Here is a 19,492-nt window from a genome sequence, read left to right on the forward strand (position 1 = left end):
TCGTCTGCTTTTCGCGTACCTTTGAGGAGCATCTCGTGAATCTTAGAGACGTGCTTGACCGCATGAAGCGCGCCGGTTTCACCATCAATCCCAAAAAGGCTGAACTCGCGACAAGCAAAGTGGACTTCCTCCGCTTTGTCGTAGACGACGCAGAGCTTCGTCCTAACGATGCCAAACTGAGGGCAATCACAGAGTATCCATGCCCGCGTGACGTTGAGAGCTTGCAGCGATTCTTGGGCATGATAGCCTTTTACCGTAGCTTCATCCCTCATTGCGCAGAGCTGTCACATCCGCTGAACCAGCTTTTTAAGAAAGGCGTGAAATGGCAATTGGAGGAGGCTGAACAGCAAGTTTTTGAAGCACTGTCATGCGCGATCGCGGAAATAGCGGCGTTACGGATAGCGGACCTAAATAAGCTCTTTGTCTAGCAGACCGAGATTAGCGATCATGGAATGGGCGCAGTACTGATGCAGGAGTTCGATGGCGTTCTTCGTGCGGACGCATTTCCTAGCCATTCACTTAGCGCAGCTGAGCGCAATTACACGGTCCCAGAACGGAGTGTCTAGTAATCGTATTGGCACTGAAAAAAATTTGACATATATCTAGACGATGCCTCTTTTCGACTCAGACAGTCCACATGGCATTAACGTGGCGGCAGCGTTTGCAGAACCCTGCAGGTCGTCTTGCACGCTGATTGCGCGCACTTTAGCGGTACGATTTTACCATCCAGAAGAGGAAGCGTTCCCAGAACCATGTCGCTGACGCACTATCTCTCGTGCCCCTGCCGTCATCTTTGGACGCGGAAGTGCCGGCGCTGGTGGCTGCAGTGAATGCTGACGCACGCTGGGGTACGCTGGTAAGCGGGGCAGATCTTCTCGTTGCGCAATGTGCCGACAGACTTTGCCGTAAGGTCATTGAGCACCTCTGGGCACAAGACGCTGCTCCCACCAGCAACAGCGGTGAGTTTCATACATCTGTGTTGGCCGAGGGCGGTCTTCTGCTGTGGTATATTCCGCACGAGGATGACGAATCCACTTTCCCATTCCGCGCTGTTGTACCGCGTAAGATTAGAAGAGCTCTCATCCGTTGCTTTCACGATTCAGCATTGGCTGTACACAGCTCTGGCAGCGAAACGTACGAGAACTTATGTCAGACAGTCACTTGGCCACGAATGAGGAACGATGCGCTTCGGCATACCAGAAGCTGTCCCGTGTGTCAGACAGCGAAACCCCGAGTTGGTTGCCCGCCTGGATTGCTGCAGTCCGCCGAGAGTAAGAGCCCCTGGCAAATCGTAGCTTGTGAATTCATGGGCCTTTACCCCCGAAACCCAGCAACCCACGGGGTAATTGTTATTTGTTTGTGAGGACCGACCATTTTACAAAGTGGGTAGAGCTGTTCCCGCTACGTACCGTCAATACGCAGAAAGCATAGAGGCGCCTAAAGGATGTGTTTGAGCGATTTGGTTTCCCCTCACAGCTAATCACTGATCTTCATCATTATCACCATAACCATCGTAATCATCATAATCATCATCAGCCTGTCTATCACCACTGCAGGGCAAAGGCCTCGCCCATAGATCTCCAACTATCCCGGTCCTGTGCTAACTTCGACCAATTTAACCCCGCAACCTTCTTGATCTCATCTGCCCATTTAACTTTCTGTCGCCCCTGCCACGCTTGCCTTCTCTAGGGATCCACTCTGTTACCCATTCGTCTTCTTAATTTCTACAAATATGTCCTTAAGAATGTCCAATGTTATGCACAGCATGTTTACAAGAGGTATTCAGAACATTGGACAGGGAAAAAATTGGCGGAAGGGTTAAGGGAGAATATCTCAGGGACCTCAGATATACTGATGACGTTGCTTTGTCAAGTAACTCAGGGGACGAATTACAAAGCACGATTACCGCACTGGACAAGCAGAGTAGTCCATGACTTCGTGTAGCGCCAACAAAACGACAAGGACAAAGGGGGGCGACGGGCACAAGCACTAACTTCCAACTGAGTTTATTGAAAAAAATGCGTGAATTTAAAAACACTTATCAAAAGAAACAAAGATAGGAAAGAACAGACAGCTTGTGTGAGTATGTGTGTTGGAGCTACGAGCCACGCGCCAGTAAGCCGTTGCTACCCTTCTCGTCGGGGCACTCTCGCTTGGTGAAACGGGGACTGGCTAAGCTGTGTTTGAGTAATGCTCTGGAAAGGTCTTGTCCCCACAAGATCCAAGAAAGCTTCTTGCAGCAGGTGCAGCGCCTTCAACAGGCCGGGTTCCCGCCACAGCTTGTCACCTCTCTCGCTGAGGCCTTACTCAGGACTATCAAGCACGCCGGTCGAGATGCACAGCTTGAGGCGCCTAACGGCGCTGATAGCCCTGTCAAGAAACGGCTCGCTGTGATTCCCTACTTTCACGACCTGTCACATAGGCTGAAGAAGATTGGTGCGAACGCCGAAGTGAATGTTGTGTTTTCCGCCCCAAGGAAATTTTTAAGCCTTTGCCGCATAAATGACGGCGCAGCTCCCCGGCAGCCGATTTGTGACAAGAAACACAAAAAGCCGTTCGTTCCCTGCATGGGAAACGTTGTGTACGCCATTCCTCTGAAGTGCCGTAAAGTATATGTCGGCCAAACAGGTCGGTGCCTGAACGACCGACTGCGTGAGCATGACTACAATGTTAATAAGGTTGTCAAGGGCCACTTGGGCATTCATTGCCGCGATTGCGGTTGCACGCCCTTCGTCGACAGTTGTGCTGTCATCGCTCGTCACGCCAACCAGAAGACAAGAAAAATAATCGAGGCTGCCGAAATAACAAGCCTACGGATCGTCGCGTGTCCGCGCTATCCGTGGCCTTATCCGATAAGGAGATTGGCTATCTCAGTGGGGGGTGGGTGCCACCTTAGTTAATGCCTCGTTTGTCATGAGCGGTTTTTTCTGTTCTTTCCTATATTTGTTTCTTTTGATAAGTGTTTTTAAATTCACGCATTTTTTCAATAAACTCAGTTGGAAGTCAGCGCTAGTGCCCGTCGCCCCCCTTTGTCCTTGTCGTTTTGTTGGCGCTACACGAAGTCATGGATTACCGCTACCAACTAGCCCAAACACAAACTCTAATAAGCAGAGTAGAATCGTGGGCCTGAAATTAATATGCATAAAACTAAAGTAATGCTCAAGAGCCTCGTGAGAGCACATTGGTTTGAGATAGGTAGCGAGGCAGTGGAATTGGTAAGCGAATATATCTACTTAGGTCAAGTAGTGACACCGGATCCTAACCATGAGGCTGAGCTAATTAGAAGGATATGAATGGGGTAGAGTGCATTCGGCAGGCACTCGCAGATAATGAATGGCAGTCTACCATTGTCCATCAAGAAGAAGGTGTATGACAGTTGCATCTTACCGGTACTCACTTACAGGGCAGAAACTTGGACGCTCACTAAAACGGTTCAACTTAATTGAGGACGACTCAGCGAGCAATGGAAGGGAAGATGATAAATCTAACATTAAGGGACAAGAAGAGAGTGGAGTGGGTCAGGGAACAAGCACGTGTTAAGGACAATCACTGATAACGCTACGTATTTCACGAGCAAGTTGTTTGAGGAGAACTGCCTAGCTGTAGGCGTGAAGCACAAGCGTACAGCCACATATCAGCCTCAGGCAAACGTAACTGAGCGTGTGAATCGCAACCTCACGGCGGTGCTAATTGCTCATACGAAGCAACACAAGTATTTGGATACTAAGCTGCCTAAGATTGCATTTGCCACTTGCACCACGGGGAATTGTTCAACTGGGTTCACGCCGGATCATTTAAATTAGGCTGCGTCTAATCTCACGGCAGTTTCAATAAAGGCTAGCTGGCCTAACATTTTCTCAATAATACTACGTCCCAACGTAACCTAACGGCACATAAGCTCACGATTCTAATGGGACCTAACCGAACCCGTCATAACCTACCCAAATTCAGCCAAACTGCAGCAAACATAATCTAACCCAGCCCAACGACACAGAGCACAACGTATAATAAACGTAATTCAACCCATTATAAAAGTCCTGCGCGTCGATATCTTGATATATTAAACACGGTAGTAAAAAAAACATCAAAAAAATCCCGATGACCGAAAAATTCTGAAAGCTAAAGAAACGTCACAATGTCGGACTGGAACCTGAGCCTTCTCGTTTGAAACCAAGTAGTATACCACAACGCTACAGGGGTGGCTGCAAACACGGCTTTTTAGAAAATATTTATCCCATAGAATCTCTGGGTAGAGTTCTTAGCCAACGAGAGGCGACTGCCATGAGAAATGTCGGACGCTAATTCTCACGGTTGCCGTGATAATAGACAGTACCTTTAAATTAGGGTCTGGAGATGCCATTTCCTCTCGACGGAACTTTTCTTCCACAAACAGACACGGGGTCTCGTCTGTCGCCCCGTGCTGTGGCCCTTCGCCAGCGCCTCCGTGACGTGATACAGGCTGCCCGGGAGCAGCTGGACGTTGCTCGTCTCCAGCAGGCGGAGCAGTACAACCGGGGCCGCCGAAATGTTCAGTTTGCGGTTGGCGACTTGGTTCTACGGCACACTCATTCGTTGAACGACGCTTCACGCAAGTTTGCCGCGTTGCTAGCCCCTAAATGGGAGGGCCCTTTTATTGTAAGCGAGAAGCTGTCTGCCTTAAAGGGACCGACAACCGATTTTTGTCGCGTATATGATTTCTATCCCAAATGAAAGGGCATCCCTTAGATCACGTAAACAGGAAACGGGTTTGCCCTAGAACTTTGACCTAGAACGCCCTAGGACTTTTTAAATCGATTTTTTTAGATCTACGAGCCGTATGTGTCGTCCCAAAAATATTGCTGGCAACCATGACATTCAGTAGCGCGGCAAAATACTTTTGTCTGTATGCGAGATGAAAAGCGATATTTAAAAACTTGTCCCCAGCTAAAAAAGTAAGAATCGCAGGCTTTATGTTTTTTTTTATTCACTAGTCTATTTTGCACGAAGGCGCCATCTGTTGGGATGGACGATAGGTAGAATCTGGCTTCACGTTGTGGAAGTAGGCACGTCGATTCACCCCGGGCGCGTCCTCCTTTTTTTTTTTTTTAAGCTGCCGCTGGCGTATTTGGAAACTGAAATAGAATATTTGCGAAGAAACGCCCCTGACTCAGGCAGAATCGTCAAAGATCCTTCACTTGGTCTGTTTACTGAACGCTGCCGTTGATTCTGGGCATGGAGGCTCAGTCAGCCACACTGAGAGCAACCAAGCGGTGGTGGGCGGCGTGTCTTAAAAATGTTCAAAATAATGGTTAAAATACATATACGATCGAACCTATTCAAATACTTGTGTGAAAAGGTTTTCCATAAGTGAATGAGGTTACAGCAGTTAGTGTAGCTGATAGGTTTGCAGATCACATCACCGGGACACATCCAAGTTTCTACACTACGAACCGCCCCCCTTCCGATTTCACAAAGTTTGGTGCCAAATTAAAATTATTTTTCCAATTTTGTTTATAAATTGCTTGTAGTTACAGGGCTATATAAAACGCTGGCTTTCATATGAGCTAGAGAACCTATACGCGACAAAAATCCGTTGTCTGTCCCTTTAACGTATCGCATACGCAACCGCAGTACAGGTGAAGATACCGGCCCAGGGAACATATCAGACCTTAAACAGTACCACATGGACTGACCTGCTTTTGCCGAGACGCTTCTTATTTTTCAATGGCGTCTGCGCACACGTAATATTAACTTTCTATGACATGTTTGTTTGTGCTGTATCCTTCTTACTTTTTTTGTTTTTGATTACCTATTCTTACCCTTGCATTTGATGCTTGAGAAGTTCCACGTGACACGTTTCTTTTTTTCCCAGCTATAGTTGTGGTTGTTTTCGGGACTTCATTTTGGCATTCGCTGCGGCTGCGCCCGCATTCATCCCCACACGGTTTGGAGGGCTCTCACCACTGCCACATCGACGCTCGTGCTGTGCGTGACCCGGTGACATCCTGACCCCCTGGCCTTAGGACCACCTCCCCGGCACCATGGCGCTTACTCCAGCCCGTCTCTGCTCTCTCCTCTCCACTCTGCTGCCTTGGGGTGCGCGCTGTGGGCCTTGAAGCGGACTTATTGGTGCTGCTCTCGGCACCCCCCCTGGCGCTTCGTCTCTCTGGCCGGGAGGCCCTCCCTCCTCACTCTGAGGCTATCAGACATGATCTGATCTGTTAGTGGTATTCCTGCACTAACGCCAGGGATATAGAGGCGTCTATGGATGTACCTGGGCTGGCCTGATCCTGTGGCTATTGTACCGGAGGATATCCTCAAGTTTCCAGGTTGCTGTTAGCAGCTATTTCGTGGAATATGGCATCATGTGCAGCCGTGTTATCAAAATATTTTTGAATTCTTTTTTCGAGGTCACTGAAAGAAGGAGTTCTAACAGATGACTGGAAACTTGCAAACGTTGCGCCGTTGCACAAATCGGGACCACGTAGCCCCGTACCCAATTATAGGCCGGTTTCTTTGACGAGTGTACTATGTAAGGTGTTCAAGCACGTGCTTTTCACTTGCATTATTAACCATTTAAATTCATTCTCGCCGCTTAGCCCGCAACAGCACGGTTTTAAAGCTGGATTTTCTTGTGTGACGCCACTAACAGAATTAACTCATGATATTGCTGGTGCATTGGATCAAGGTTTCTCTGTGGACTGAATTTTTCTTGATTTAGCAAAGGCGTTTGACGTTGTTCCTCACTCACTCCTTCAAGAAAAATTGGCGTGGTATAACATAAACCCTGAAATTGTTCGTTGGATACAAGAGCACTTGAACTGCCGGAAGCAGCGTGTTGTCGTAAATGGTCAGCAGTCTGAAGATGTTGATGTAAGTTCGGGAGTACCGCAGGGTTCTGTTTTGGGCCCACTGTTATTTTTAATTTTCATGAATGATATTTGTAACGGTATTTCTTTCACAATACGATTGTTTGCAGACGACTGTGTATTATATAGAATTAGTAATCACTTCGACGATTGCACCGCGCTGCAACATGACCTGAATAGGCTATTTGATTGGTGTAAAACTTGGGGATTGCAGATAAACCTACAGAAATCTGTGTACATGTGCTTCACGAGAAAGAAAACGCCTCATGTTTATTCCTATACCATTAATGGTACATCTCTTAACCAAACGTTCGAACATAAATATATTGGTGTCTATCTTACCTCGGACCTGTCTTGGCGCCATCATGTAAATTATGTGTGCGAAAGCTTGTCGTGTTTTGGGCTTTTTACGTCGCAACGCGAGACGTTTTCCAGTGAAGACTAAAGAGTTGCTGTACAAGACCAATGTTCGCCCCATACTCGAGTTTGCTTGTACGGTATGGGATCCACGTTTCAAATCTGATATCGAGAAACTAGAAAGAGTTCAAAAATTGGCTACTCGCTTTGTTCTTAAAGATTACTCAAGGAATTTCAGTGTATCTACAGCTAAGCGCAGCCTAAGTTGGGATTCGCTTCAGCATCGTAGGAGAGTACTCAGACTAAAATTTTTTCACAATATATTTTGTAACAAAACAGGGATAGACAAAAGTTGTTATTTAATCAGTCCAGACTACGTTTCACTAAGGACAGATCACTCCTGTAAAATAAAAGAAATAAGTTGTAGAACCGAATTGTTTAAGCATTCTTTTTACCCCAAAACTATTACTGAATAGAATAAGTTAGCCAGAAATGTTGTGGCAATTATGTCTAATTTTGTATTTTCGTGTTCTTTGTCATGTATCTTTGTTGAACATGCCTTGTTTTGGCTTGTCATTGTGCTTTCAGTGATATTTCTGTTCTGCCTGTATTTTGTATGAATTTCTACTTTCTCTCCACCCCCCCCCCCCCAGGAATGCCTTTTAATGGCGCTGTGGGTACTATGATAAAAAAATAAAATAAATAAATCATCTTGTAGCTCGGATGCCGATGCCTTCGAGTTACTCTTGGTTCATTCTCGGCTAAGTCGAGGGCTGTGTGTGTCAACATTTTCTTCGGAGTGGGCGGGGGTGGTAATCAAACAAATGGCAGTGGTCAATCCAAGGAAATGGATATGCGCCAGGTGAAGACGAAGATGTGGCGCGGGACAGCGTGTTTCCAAACGCTTCGCTGCACAGGGCACCCACGTGACACGTGTGATGTCACTGCACGCGCTATACTTTTGAGCGCCTGCTAAAGTACCCTACAACTTGGGCTCTCAGGGCTCGATGTGGAGAACTGAGTAGTGGCGCTGACTGCTTGGGTTCGAGCCCCAGGAGATGTATCTCTTATTCTTTTTCATTTATCCGCTTTTTTAAAATTTTTTTTTCTAAACACATATCTACTTGTTGTTTCTGTTAATAATAGGGAATTAGTATGTTTTAGCTCGCTTTAGGTTTGGGGCGGAGCCAGTGACGGCATATAATCATATAATTACATTCTGCATCGCGCGAACAGACGTGTCACGTGGGTGCTCTGTGCAGCGAAGCGTTTGCAAATACGCCGCGGGATAGTACCTAGATTGGAACACGGCGGACAGCGTGAACTAGGTGTGCGGAGCCGGACCTGCTGAGGAGCGGACCTTGAGGGAAGGGGACTTCCAGTGAAGGTGGGGTTTTTCGGGGACCCGGTGTCTTTCTGGGGAACCGCGGCCGGGCGCGAGGGCCCTACTAACAGAGTTATTACAATGATCTATATTGACGCTACGATCATCATCACAGAAAAAAGACAACCTTTTTTGGTTGCGCCGTTTGGCGCCAGGAACTCTTTCGGCCTCCGCCAATAACTCCCAACCATTAAAACTAGTTTAGTTTACCGGTTTCCAGGGGTACAAGTGTCATTCGTGAAAATGTATACACCGATCCCACACTTTCAATCATGGTTTGGTCGTGTGCGCGCCCACCGAAAAATGAAAACACCAGTTCGTGTAGCGCCACTAATTAATGGTTCAATAACAGAAGCACAGAAAAAAATATAGGGAAAAAAATGCTACTCCCGTCTCCTAAAAAATATGCACAATTTTTTTATGAGGAAAAGAAATAGAAAAAAGGGCAGCGAAACGGGTTAAAACCGAAAAGCCAATTTCGACCACCACCTGCAGGCAAACAAACAGAGACCAACCCACGAACTAGCAATAGGTGAAGCTGGGGCCGATCGATTATCAAGGTTGAAGCCACTAAACCCCCCCCCCCCCCTCCCCACCCACCCACTTTTCCTCTACATCCGCCAAAAATGGAACTGCCGGACGAAATTTAGAGGAACAAGAAGGTCGGTCCTACCAGTTTCCCTAGTACGAGCTCACCTAAAGCCAGATGCCCGCTTTGACCAGCCCACCTGTAAGGGTTGCAGGCGCCAGCGACGCTGCAAAGTCGAAAGCGTGGGAAGCGGCGGTTCCGTGAAGGGCGCCTGAAGGGCTTTCTGGCAGCCAGCCTGTCAACAGCAGGTGGCCTTTGGATCATGCCGCCTGCGCGGAGACGAATTGTCTTGAGCCTCAGCTGGGCGGTAACGTTGTTTTGAACGGCGTGTTTCAAAGCACAGTACGCACCCGCCGCGGTAACTCAGTGGCTAAGGCGTGGCGCTGCTGAGCACGAGGTCGCGGGTTCGATTCCCGGCCGCGGCGGCCGCTTTTCTGATGGAGGCGAAAAGCAAAAACGCCCGTGTGTACGAGATTTCGGCGCACGATAAAGATCCCCAGGTGGTCAAAATTAATCCGGAGCCCTCCACTACGGCGCGCCTCATCGCCTGCGTTGCGTTAGCGCGTTAAACCCCACAATCAATCAATCAGCAAAGCACAGTACGAGCGTGGGAAAGCGTGGGTCGGATGCTCGATGTGCTTTCCGTAACTATGGCGGCGGTCGCTTCGGGGGCCGTCTGCGCGCGCGTTTAGCCAGAGGGACGGTTGTAAAACAAAGTGGCCCGACGCGCTTCTGATAAGGACAAGCAAGGGGCTGTCAACCGTTCTTTGACGGCGGCCGATTTGGGGCCGTGGTTGGTTCTTTGTTGGCCCGCGCGCACACTAAGGAGGTGCGAAGATGTTTCGTTGGGAATGCGACGCCGCGGGGTCCGCGCGCCCCATATGGTTTCTGCCGAAGATCGCCTGTGAATGGCGGGGAGCCTTGAGGGCCCGCTGCGTTCGTTAAGAGAAACGGATACGGGTCACCCCGTGTTTGTGGTGGCGGTCGAACTTTGGACAAGGCGTTATACGCGTAAAGTGCGGGCGTGGGAACGGGCAAGAGAGGCGGCGTGCGTAGAAGCTTGCCCCGGGCGCTTGACCCGGGCGCTTGCACGTGTTTCCTCGGATGTTTGAGTGTTTGTTCTATTTTTTTGGTTTACTTTTGATCTCTTCCTTGTTTTTCTGGTGGGAGAGAGTGACCAGCGTTTGAGGGTTGCGGGGGGCGTTGCCCGCCGCGGTTTAGGCCCGGGGTGGTGATGCATACAATCAGGTCGCCGGGAGATACTGATTGGCCTGTGTATCGGGGGTGGAGCCTAAGTAACCCATCAAAACCACGAGACACGAGGTCTCGGGGTCGAATCCTCAGGGTTTTAAGGTGCTATGCACGGCCGGCGTATTGCCGGGCTAGCCAGGTCAGGCTAGGGAGGATCTCACCACTTGGGTATTCTTAGGTCAGGGACCGTCGCTGACGGGGGTGCTGCGTGCACAAAGTCTTACCTGACCAGAAATCCCACTTTATTTCTTACTTTGTCAACTCAGTCTGTAAATATCCTGTATATGTCTTCCGTGTAAATATACAGTTTTAAAACCCTCAACAACTCTCATCGTCGTCGTGTCATCAGTGCCACAACCATCAGGCACCAACGCAGATCATCATCATCTTCAACAACAACGAAAGAACGAACCTACATCATTTACTCCACCTATGACCAGTTATCCCAGGACGAGTTGGCTGCGACGAGTAGGGCTGTTCCCGAATTTTCTACGTTTCGTTAGCATCCCTCTTTCTCTTTTAAGACTTAGCAATATTTTGCACGCTACCATCCTATGATAGCTGCTCCGAATCTTGACCGACACCTGTGCGTCCTGAACAATACATGGGTTTTTTTCATTTTTTCGTTTTCATTTTTTCGTTTTCCCGTTGGGGCTTTTTCATGTGCATTTCCTATAATTTCGTTTGCGGCCAAATGTGTAAGTTATCCTGAGGTTATTTCTGTCAGCAAATCCCATCAGTGTATCTCCTCGACTATTGCGGTTGTCTATTCCGAAGTTTTCCACTTACCATTCTCGTTTCTTTTTTCACCTACTTTTGTGTTGAAGTCGTTATCACAATCGTGAATTGTGTTCTTCCTTTATCAGTGCTGCCGCGACGTCTTCGTAAAACCGATCTACGGCCTCATCATCGCAGCTAGCGTTTGTCGCATAGGCTTGTACGGTCTTTGCCCTGTATCGCTTGTATAGCTTGATCACAACGACTGCGACTCTTTCGTTAATGCTGACGAAATCCTCCCCGTTCCCTACTGTTTCTATGTGGATTGGGAATCCCACCCCGTGCTCTTTCTGTTTTTATAGGCCCTCCGTAGCAAAGAATATTCCTGCTATTCAACTCCATGAAACATTTTCCTGTTTTTCTAACTTAGCGCTATGGTATATCATTACTTAACGCCCGAGAGCTCCCCTAGTAGTTCCGCCTACCTTCCCTCGCTAGGCACGATTTACGCGTTGAACGTTGCCAGGTTCAAGTTGATTCATTGATTGTAGGGTTTAACGCGCCGAAGCAACGCAAGCGATGAGGCGCGCCGTAGTGGAGGGCTCCGGATTAATTTTGACCACTTGGGGATCTTTAACGTGCGCCGAAAACTCATGCACACGGGCGTTGTTGCTTTTCGCCGTCCTCAGAAAAGCGGCCGCAGCCGGCAATCGAACCCGCGACCTTGGGCTCAGCAGCGCAATGCCTGGGCCACTGAGCCACCGCGGCGGGTCAGGTTCAAGTTCCGAAGGCGGCCATGTATATATATGGGAGCCACCTTTAATTAAGAATGGTCGTGAGAAGAAACAGCGCACACGCATACATACACGCATACACCTACATACATACATACTACAGTGGAACTCCGCTGGTACGTCCCCCGGACATACGACCACCCGCTTCTTACGACGGATGTGCCGCGGTCCAGGCAAGCTCCCCATAGAAACAATGCATTAAAGCCCCCAATGACATGACGCTCGGCTGCACGCGGTCCGCTTCCACGACAGACCCTGGCGTGGATAAACCGGCGTATTTCCCACATTTTACAGGGCTTCGCCGCCTCGTCCTGACCTTATTCTTAACGCCCATTTGACGCTGCTTGATGTGCAAGGGTCGGCAAGCAGGCGAGACCACTTGCTGAACAGACGCAAGCAAACAGGACTGGTACTCGTGAGCGGGGGTTACCCTTCGACGGCCCCACGCGACAGCTGTACGCCAACTTGCCAACCGCGAGAAGTCATAGTTCAAGGGTCAAGTGGCTGGCGGACCGTAAATTTGAGTCTTCTGTCGAGCCGCCGACGAAAGCAGAAACATTACGACGCAACTTCACAGCGATGACTGAACCCCCGCTTTCCTCCCTCGCTCGATCAAAGTTTCTGCTTTCGCTCTCTCCCCCTATCTCTGCTCTCTGCTTATCAGTGTCTTTTAAAGCGGCCTTGTCACTCGGCTTATTTCTTTGTGGAGGTGACTACATTCGCGCGCGTCCGCCGTAAGGGTGGAGACACGTATACGTTGGCACCGCCAATTCGGGTCGCTGGCTGGCCGCCCAAGCAAATAACTTTAGCCAGAACACGCTATAATTTCTGCCGCAACACGGTTTACTCGCGTAGTTTAAATCATCTTATCAATTCGGCGTTGCTGGGTCTTGTAGGAAACGAAAACATCCATGTGTTGATCCCTTTGACGCAATAGCGACTTCATGGAAACGTTCAAAGGGTACCTCCACCCTGTTCGGGAATATCGTTTTTTTTAAATCTCCGCCTTGTGCTATCGTTCGTTTCGCTTAACCTTGTCAGTTTCACACTGGCTTTTCCCCTTTCAATTTGCTTGTCCACGTCGGCCTTACCTAGCGCACAACAGTCGCGGGGCTGGCGGGATATAGAGAGCTTTAGCATAGCGGCTAACGGAGGCTCACGCTGCGTCGGCGGTTTACTGGTACCCGACTGCGGAGGCGCTCGCAAGGAGGGCGAGGAGAATTGCCTCTCACCGAAGCGAATGCGCGGGCATGATGGAGGCAGGCCCGCGGAACTAATCCACCCTACCGGAACGAATGTGCACCTGCCCAGTAGGGCTGCGCCACCCGCCGCCGTAGCGTTAGCAGATGGTGCGCGCTATGCTAAAACTCTCTAATGGCTCGGGTGTTGCTCGGGTGTTGGCTCGGGTGTTGCTCGGGGATGGCTCGGGTGTTGCGTAGCGGGCGACGCTTGGCTGGTGGGCTAGCTCGCACGCCGTGGAGGTGAGGGGGGTGCAGCATAGGTGTTTCTTTTTTTTACGTTTAGATTTCAGCTAAAGTTTTGCAAAAACATGAGAACGCACAAAATATAGTCGTTTGATAAGTTCTCAGCCCAACTGTCGCGTGAGACTGTCTGCGAGGCCGGCGTTACCCGCCCCCCCGGTCGTACGACGATTTCTCGCGGTCCCTTCAAAGTTGTATTATCGGGGTCTCATGCATACATACATGCATACATACATGCATGCATGAATGCATACATACTGAGCACAAGGTCGCGGGTTTGATTCCCGGCCGCGGCGGCCGCTTTTCTGATGGAGGCGAAAAGCAAAAACGCCCGTGTGTACGAGATTTCGGCGCACGATAAAGATCCCCAGGTGGTCAAAATTAATCCGGAGCCCTCCACTACGGCGCGCCTCATCGCCTGCGTTGCGTCGGCGCGTTAAACCCTACAATCAATCAATCAATCAATCAATCAATGAATGCATACATACATACATACATACATACATACATACATACATACATACATACATACATACATACATACATACATACATACATACATACATACATACGTAACTACGTACGTGCGTGCTTGCGTGCGTACATACATACATACATACATACATACATACATACATACATACATACATACAGCGAAGGCAAAAGGAAAATCAGCACTCTAGAATATCAAGGAAGGCATACGGGGATATCGTACCGCAAAAAGCAATGCAGCGTTCACTTTTTATTAAAAGAAAGATGCCGCTGTTCATTAGTATGAGGTACTGACTTCTTGCCGCAAACATGAGCATAAAGTTAACATGTATGAGCCATGCCGGTGGATTAAAAAAGGTAGGAACGTTATAGCTCGTATGTACTTCTTGTCGAAAAATTGTTTCAACGTATCGCGATGTGGTCGGGGCTGTCCGCATACCTACACTCTGCCGTTCCCTGCCCCTCAATAGAGAGTTTTAGCATAGCGGGCTCCGTCCGCTAACGCTACGGCGGCGGGTAGCGGGGCCAAACTAGGCAAGCGCAAATTCTTTCCGCTAGGGGGGATTAGTTCCGCGAGCCAGCCTTCGCCATGCCCACGCATTCCTCCTAATCCTTCTAAACCTCCTCACAACCCCCGCGCGCGCATGCGCAGTAGGGTCCCGCTTTCCCGCAGCCGTAGCGTGAGCCTTTGCTAGCCGCTATGCTAAAACTCTCTAATGGTTTCCTCTCGTTATAAAGAGCCACGGAAATCAACAGAATGCCGTGAAAATATCGCCAAGGTTTCCCATCTACGGCACAGGCAATAAGAGAGTGACCCTAGAGACCTCACTTCAGCAATTAACCTGTTGTTATTTTATCGATTTATTGATTGAATAAATAGAATAGAATGTTATGCTTGCATAAAGTTGATAAATCACGCAAAAGACACCAGGCAAAAGCTAAAGAACAGCTTGACTTCTCCGGTTTCCCCGGACGAATGTCATGATTACTTTCAGTTATGATATTCATAAGACTCTGAATGTTTTCAGTATCATCTATTCGAAAACTATGCAGCTTGATAATTGTGGTTCAAAGATGGCTGAAAGAAATTACTATGCAAATTAGCATGCTTTGAAAGCGGAAGTGTTGGAAGTCTTATTAATAGTTGTGTACGTACTACCTAACTTGACGCGTCACAGCATTTTTTTTTTGTTTCCGCTTCATAATCAGGCAATGGTATCACAATGGTTTCACAAGTTTTTGTTATTGCCATTCCAGTTGTTATTAACTCTCATAGATTATCCTGCAACACGCCTGTGGCAATGTGCGTGGACCCCACAGGGGGGCACCCATTGGCACTTAGCGCAGTGCAAGGCGTACTACCAATTATTGCGAAAACGGGTGATATATTTCATTTCATTTCGTTTCGTTTTATTTTCCTTAAAGACCCCCAAATAAGGGTATTACATAAAGGGCGGTATGAGCACAGGAAAAACAATAATTTGTAGCCGCAAAAACTTAACAGCACAGATAAGCCGTTACTTCTGCACTGAAAGAAGAGGGGCATGTTGTTGGCTGCGATATGGTGGGAAGTGCCGTTCCAGTCTTTATCAGCGCAAGCAAAAAAGGAGGGAGTGAAGGTGGTGGTCCAGGTGCGGTGTCCTGAAACTTGAACTGCATGACCGGTGCGATGAGATATGTACAGTCTGGATCAATTTGAAGGGGATAGCTCGGGTCACAAAGAAACAAGCAGCAACGCCGTGTTACGGGTTGTATCGGGGTTGTACCACGCAAGAGACCACGAGGTGAAGGCGGCACTGCTACCTTTATCTCCAAAGATCTGAAAACGGCCGCTGTGTGGGTTGAAGGGTCCTGTTATTAATGCTCCCGCGATCACCCTCAAATTGGTGCCGACTGTACGTCGGTTGGGGGATGTAATGTGGGCAGTTGACTGAAGAATAAGATTCTATAATAAAGAGAAGCGGTGGTGATGTGACGTCGAAAAGAACTATGCTCCAATCCAGATTATGATTTTAAAGAGCAAGTGTTGGTATCATTGGAGGACGCTGAATTAATGAACCTGGTAGTATGGTTTTGAACAGATTGAACAGCGTTGATGAGATAAATTTGGCGTGAGTTCCAGATGGCGCTTTCGTATTGAAGTATAGAAAACAATGGATTTTAAGGCGAGTTTCTTGACATGTGATGGAGAATGGCGCAGATGACGTATGAGACAACCAAGCATTTTATTGGCTGAGGCGATAACGCTACTTACGTGAGCCTTCCACGAAAGATCATTGTACAGAATAACAACGAGGTATTTTAAATGAAGGTGCTATCGATCGATTGTTGGGTTTAACGCGCCGACGCAATGCAGGCGATGAGGCGCGCCGTAGTGGAGGGCTCCGGATTAATTTTCACCATCTGGGGATCTTTAACGTGCGCCGAAATTTCGAACACCCGGGCGTTTTTGCTTTTCGACTCCATCATAAAAGCGGCCGCCGCGGCCGCGAATCGAACTCGCGTCCTCGTGCTTAGTAGCACATGGCCTTAGCCACTGAGCCACCGCGGCGGGTGAACGAAGGTACTAGGTTTATTGTAACATTAGAAATGCTGTACGGAAAGGCGAAAGGATTATGCCGGTGGCTAAACGACATAGCTTTACATTTGGAAGGAGTGTGTCATTAGCCACACTTTACCCCATTCTTGAAGATGAAGGACGTCCTGTTGTAGGGCTAGCTAGCGGATGTGATCGGCGGGTATATGGCGCAGTCTTCAGCGTAGAGACGAATATGGCTTGAAATATGCAATGAAAGATTATTGATGTATATGCGAAACAGGTAGGGGGCGAGAACAGAGCCTAGTTGGACGTCGGATATTATTGGACGTGAAGTTGAACAGTGGATATTTGCTGTTACAAATTGCGAGCGGTTGCTTAGATATTCTCTTATCCAGTTAGAATGTTTGGGTCTAAGTTGAGCTGAAAATGTTTTAGCAACAAACATTGGATGGGAGCCTTGTTAAAATAAATAAGGTAATAGAAAAGTCTATATTGCTATTTTGCCACTGTGTATTGCGATTTCAACGGCCCACAATTCCAAGGTGAGGAATCCTTGTATAATGGTAGCTGGGGACTGGTGGCTAACCCGGCCTGTTCCTAGGTGACGTATATGGGGTCGGAACATTGCTGGCGCTAGGCGGGACAAGAACGACGAATTACACACAACTTGTCCTTGTCCCGCCTAGCGCCAGCAATGTTCCGAGTAAGAAACCAACTACACACTAAACTTTTTAACACCCTTAAAGGTGCTAAAAGGGTGCACTCAACATTTTGCCCCCTTTTTGCACCTTTTAAGGACTAAAACATTGCTTCGGCACCCAATCATGAGGGTGCCACATATTAAGGGGTGTAAATCTTAACATTTTTACACTCTTTAAGGTGCAAGGAGGGTGTACTGAACATTTTGCACCCTTTTTGCACCTTTCAAGCACCCAAATATTGCTCGGGCACCCCACCTCGAGGGTGCCAAAATTCAGGGGTGTAATCAACAGTTTCATAGGGTGCTACGACCGTTAAAGGGGTGCTAAAAAGTATTTCTTCTCGATTGGGGTGTTACCACGGCACCTTATCGTTAGGGTGCCTAAAAGAACGGTGTGTGAATGCAAGCATGCAAAATTGCACAAAAACAGGCTGAATGTTTAAACCGCACATTGCACTATTTCACCGCCCGTTGAGAGAATAAATATGAACTCTCCACATAGACCAGGGGAAAGGCTCTAAAATTGCTGTTCGTAAATTGAACAAAACGTGCTGAATGTTTAAATTCCACTCTGCACTAATCTACTGCTTCGAGTGTATCACAAGGTTCGTTTCGACGTTTGGGTGCACGGCAAGGAAAGGCTACAAAATGCCTCTTGTAGTCCTATAAATAAAACTTTTACGCGAGGCATCGGTGTCCTCAACGAAATCGAATTTACCTAAGAATTTGTTCCCGTATTATTATGCCCCGGGCAAAAATTCCAACAAGACTTTCTTGTTGGGCTCACAGCACGCCTGTGGGGCCAATACGAAGTTCTGTCGGCACTCTATCGTTCCAATAGCCTAGTCTTCCAACAGGGAGTTTAACCTTGATGGCGTTTGTGGGGCCAATAAGAAGCTCTGTCGGCACTCTATCGTCCCAACAGCGTAGTCTTCCAACAGGGAGTTTAACCGTGATGGCGTTTACCGGCTCGCCAACACGATAAGTCAACGCCAACAGACGCCTCGTTCGTAATCAGCGGCGCGAGCGCGCCATCAGACAGAACCGACAGACGCCCTGAAGGTGGTTTTTAGGGCCTAAACAGCAGCGTCTATGTCTGGCATAGACGCTAGACGTCAACGTTTGTGTTCTGAATTTTCCCTTCAGTAAGTAACAGTCAGACGGACGATAACATAACTATGTGAAGATATGCTTTGGCTCATACCAAGGCAAGCGCAATCGTTTGTGGCTGCAGCTTCGGTTGCTCTTCGTCCACAACAAACTGAATCGGCTGTACAGCTTTCTTCGAGGGCGTGTATGCAGGGGTTCTATCTTCCTTTTTTGCGCAGGCCGACGGGGGCGGTCGTGTAAAATCATTTTCGCTCGTCGCTGCCGTAGGGTTGCCACCTTCCTGGTTTTGGACCGGCCCGACCGGTTTTTTAAACAGCGGGCCGGTTGCCGGTCCATATCTAAAACCAGCCGTCATCAGCCGGTTTTTTGGCTTTTGTGCCGTGATTATGCCCGTTTTGGCGTTTTATAAGCGTCAATTCAACAACTAAGACAATAAATACGTGTCGACAACGACGACAAGCTGCGCAAAGACACGCGAGCAGAGAAAATACGCGGGCGAGCGCACTGCCTCAGATGGAGGGGGACCTAAGGGAACAACAAAATAACGAAATTCTACCGCCGCGGTCAGCAATTGCGGTTACTTTTCAGTGAAGCACATGCAGAGCGATTAACCAAGCTCTCAATCACTTCCAGTACAAACGTTATGTGGATTTCTCTCTAAGAAAACACTACAATAAATGGCACTGCATGTTAAAAAACATGGCGTCTTTTTTCAACACAATCCCCCCTCCCCCCCCCCCCCCCCCCCCCCGGAAGGCCCGTTTTTTTTTTCGGGGAAAGGTTGTAACCCTACGCTGCTGTTTGTACCTATTACGTCGCCGCCACCGCAAATCCCCACTTGTTACAAACTCAGAGGTTTTCGCACTGTTAGCAGTCGTTTTACACGATGGGTTTGATGCGCCTGACATGCCAGGAGTGACATCGCTTGTAGTATTAGAGCGACGTTGCTTGTCTGCAAGACGGTGCCGGTCAAACAAGCGTTATCAACGCCATAATTCTAACGGCACATTCCATTTATTTCGTGGCTGCCGTGGCTTGCGCAGAAAAGGTCGGGTTGACTGCGATAGCTTTTCTTGAGTCAAATAATGGAGCTTTGGCTCAATCGCTTGCAGCGCTAGCAATGCGGCCTCGTCTGCAAGACTGGTGCGTGAGAAACAAGCGTTAGGACAGCCAGAATTTCAAAAATGCAGCATAAACTAGACCATCGTTAAAGGTGGCGATGACTAGACA

Source organism: Haemaphysalis longicornis, unplaced genomic scaffold (assembly GCF_048455015.1).
Source record: "Haemaphysalis longicornis isolate Haplotype H1 unplaced genomic scaffold, Haemaphysalis longicornis Haplotype H1 scaffold_1, whole genome shotgun sequence".
In the NCBI taxonomy this organism is placed as follows: Eukaryota; Metazoa; Arthropoda; class Arachnida; order Ixodida; family Ixodidae; genus Haemaphysalis; species Haemaphysalis longicornis.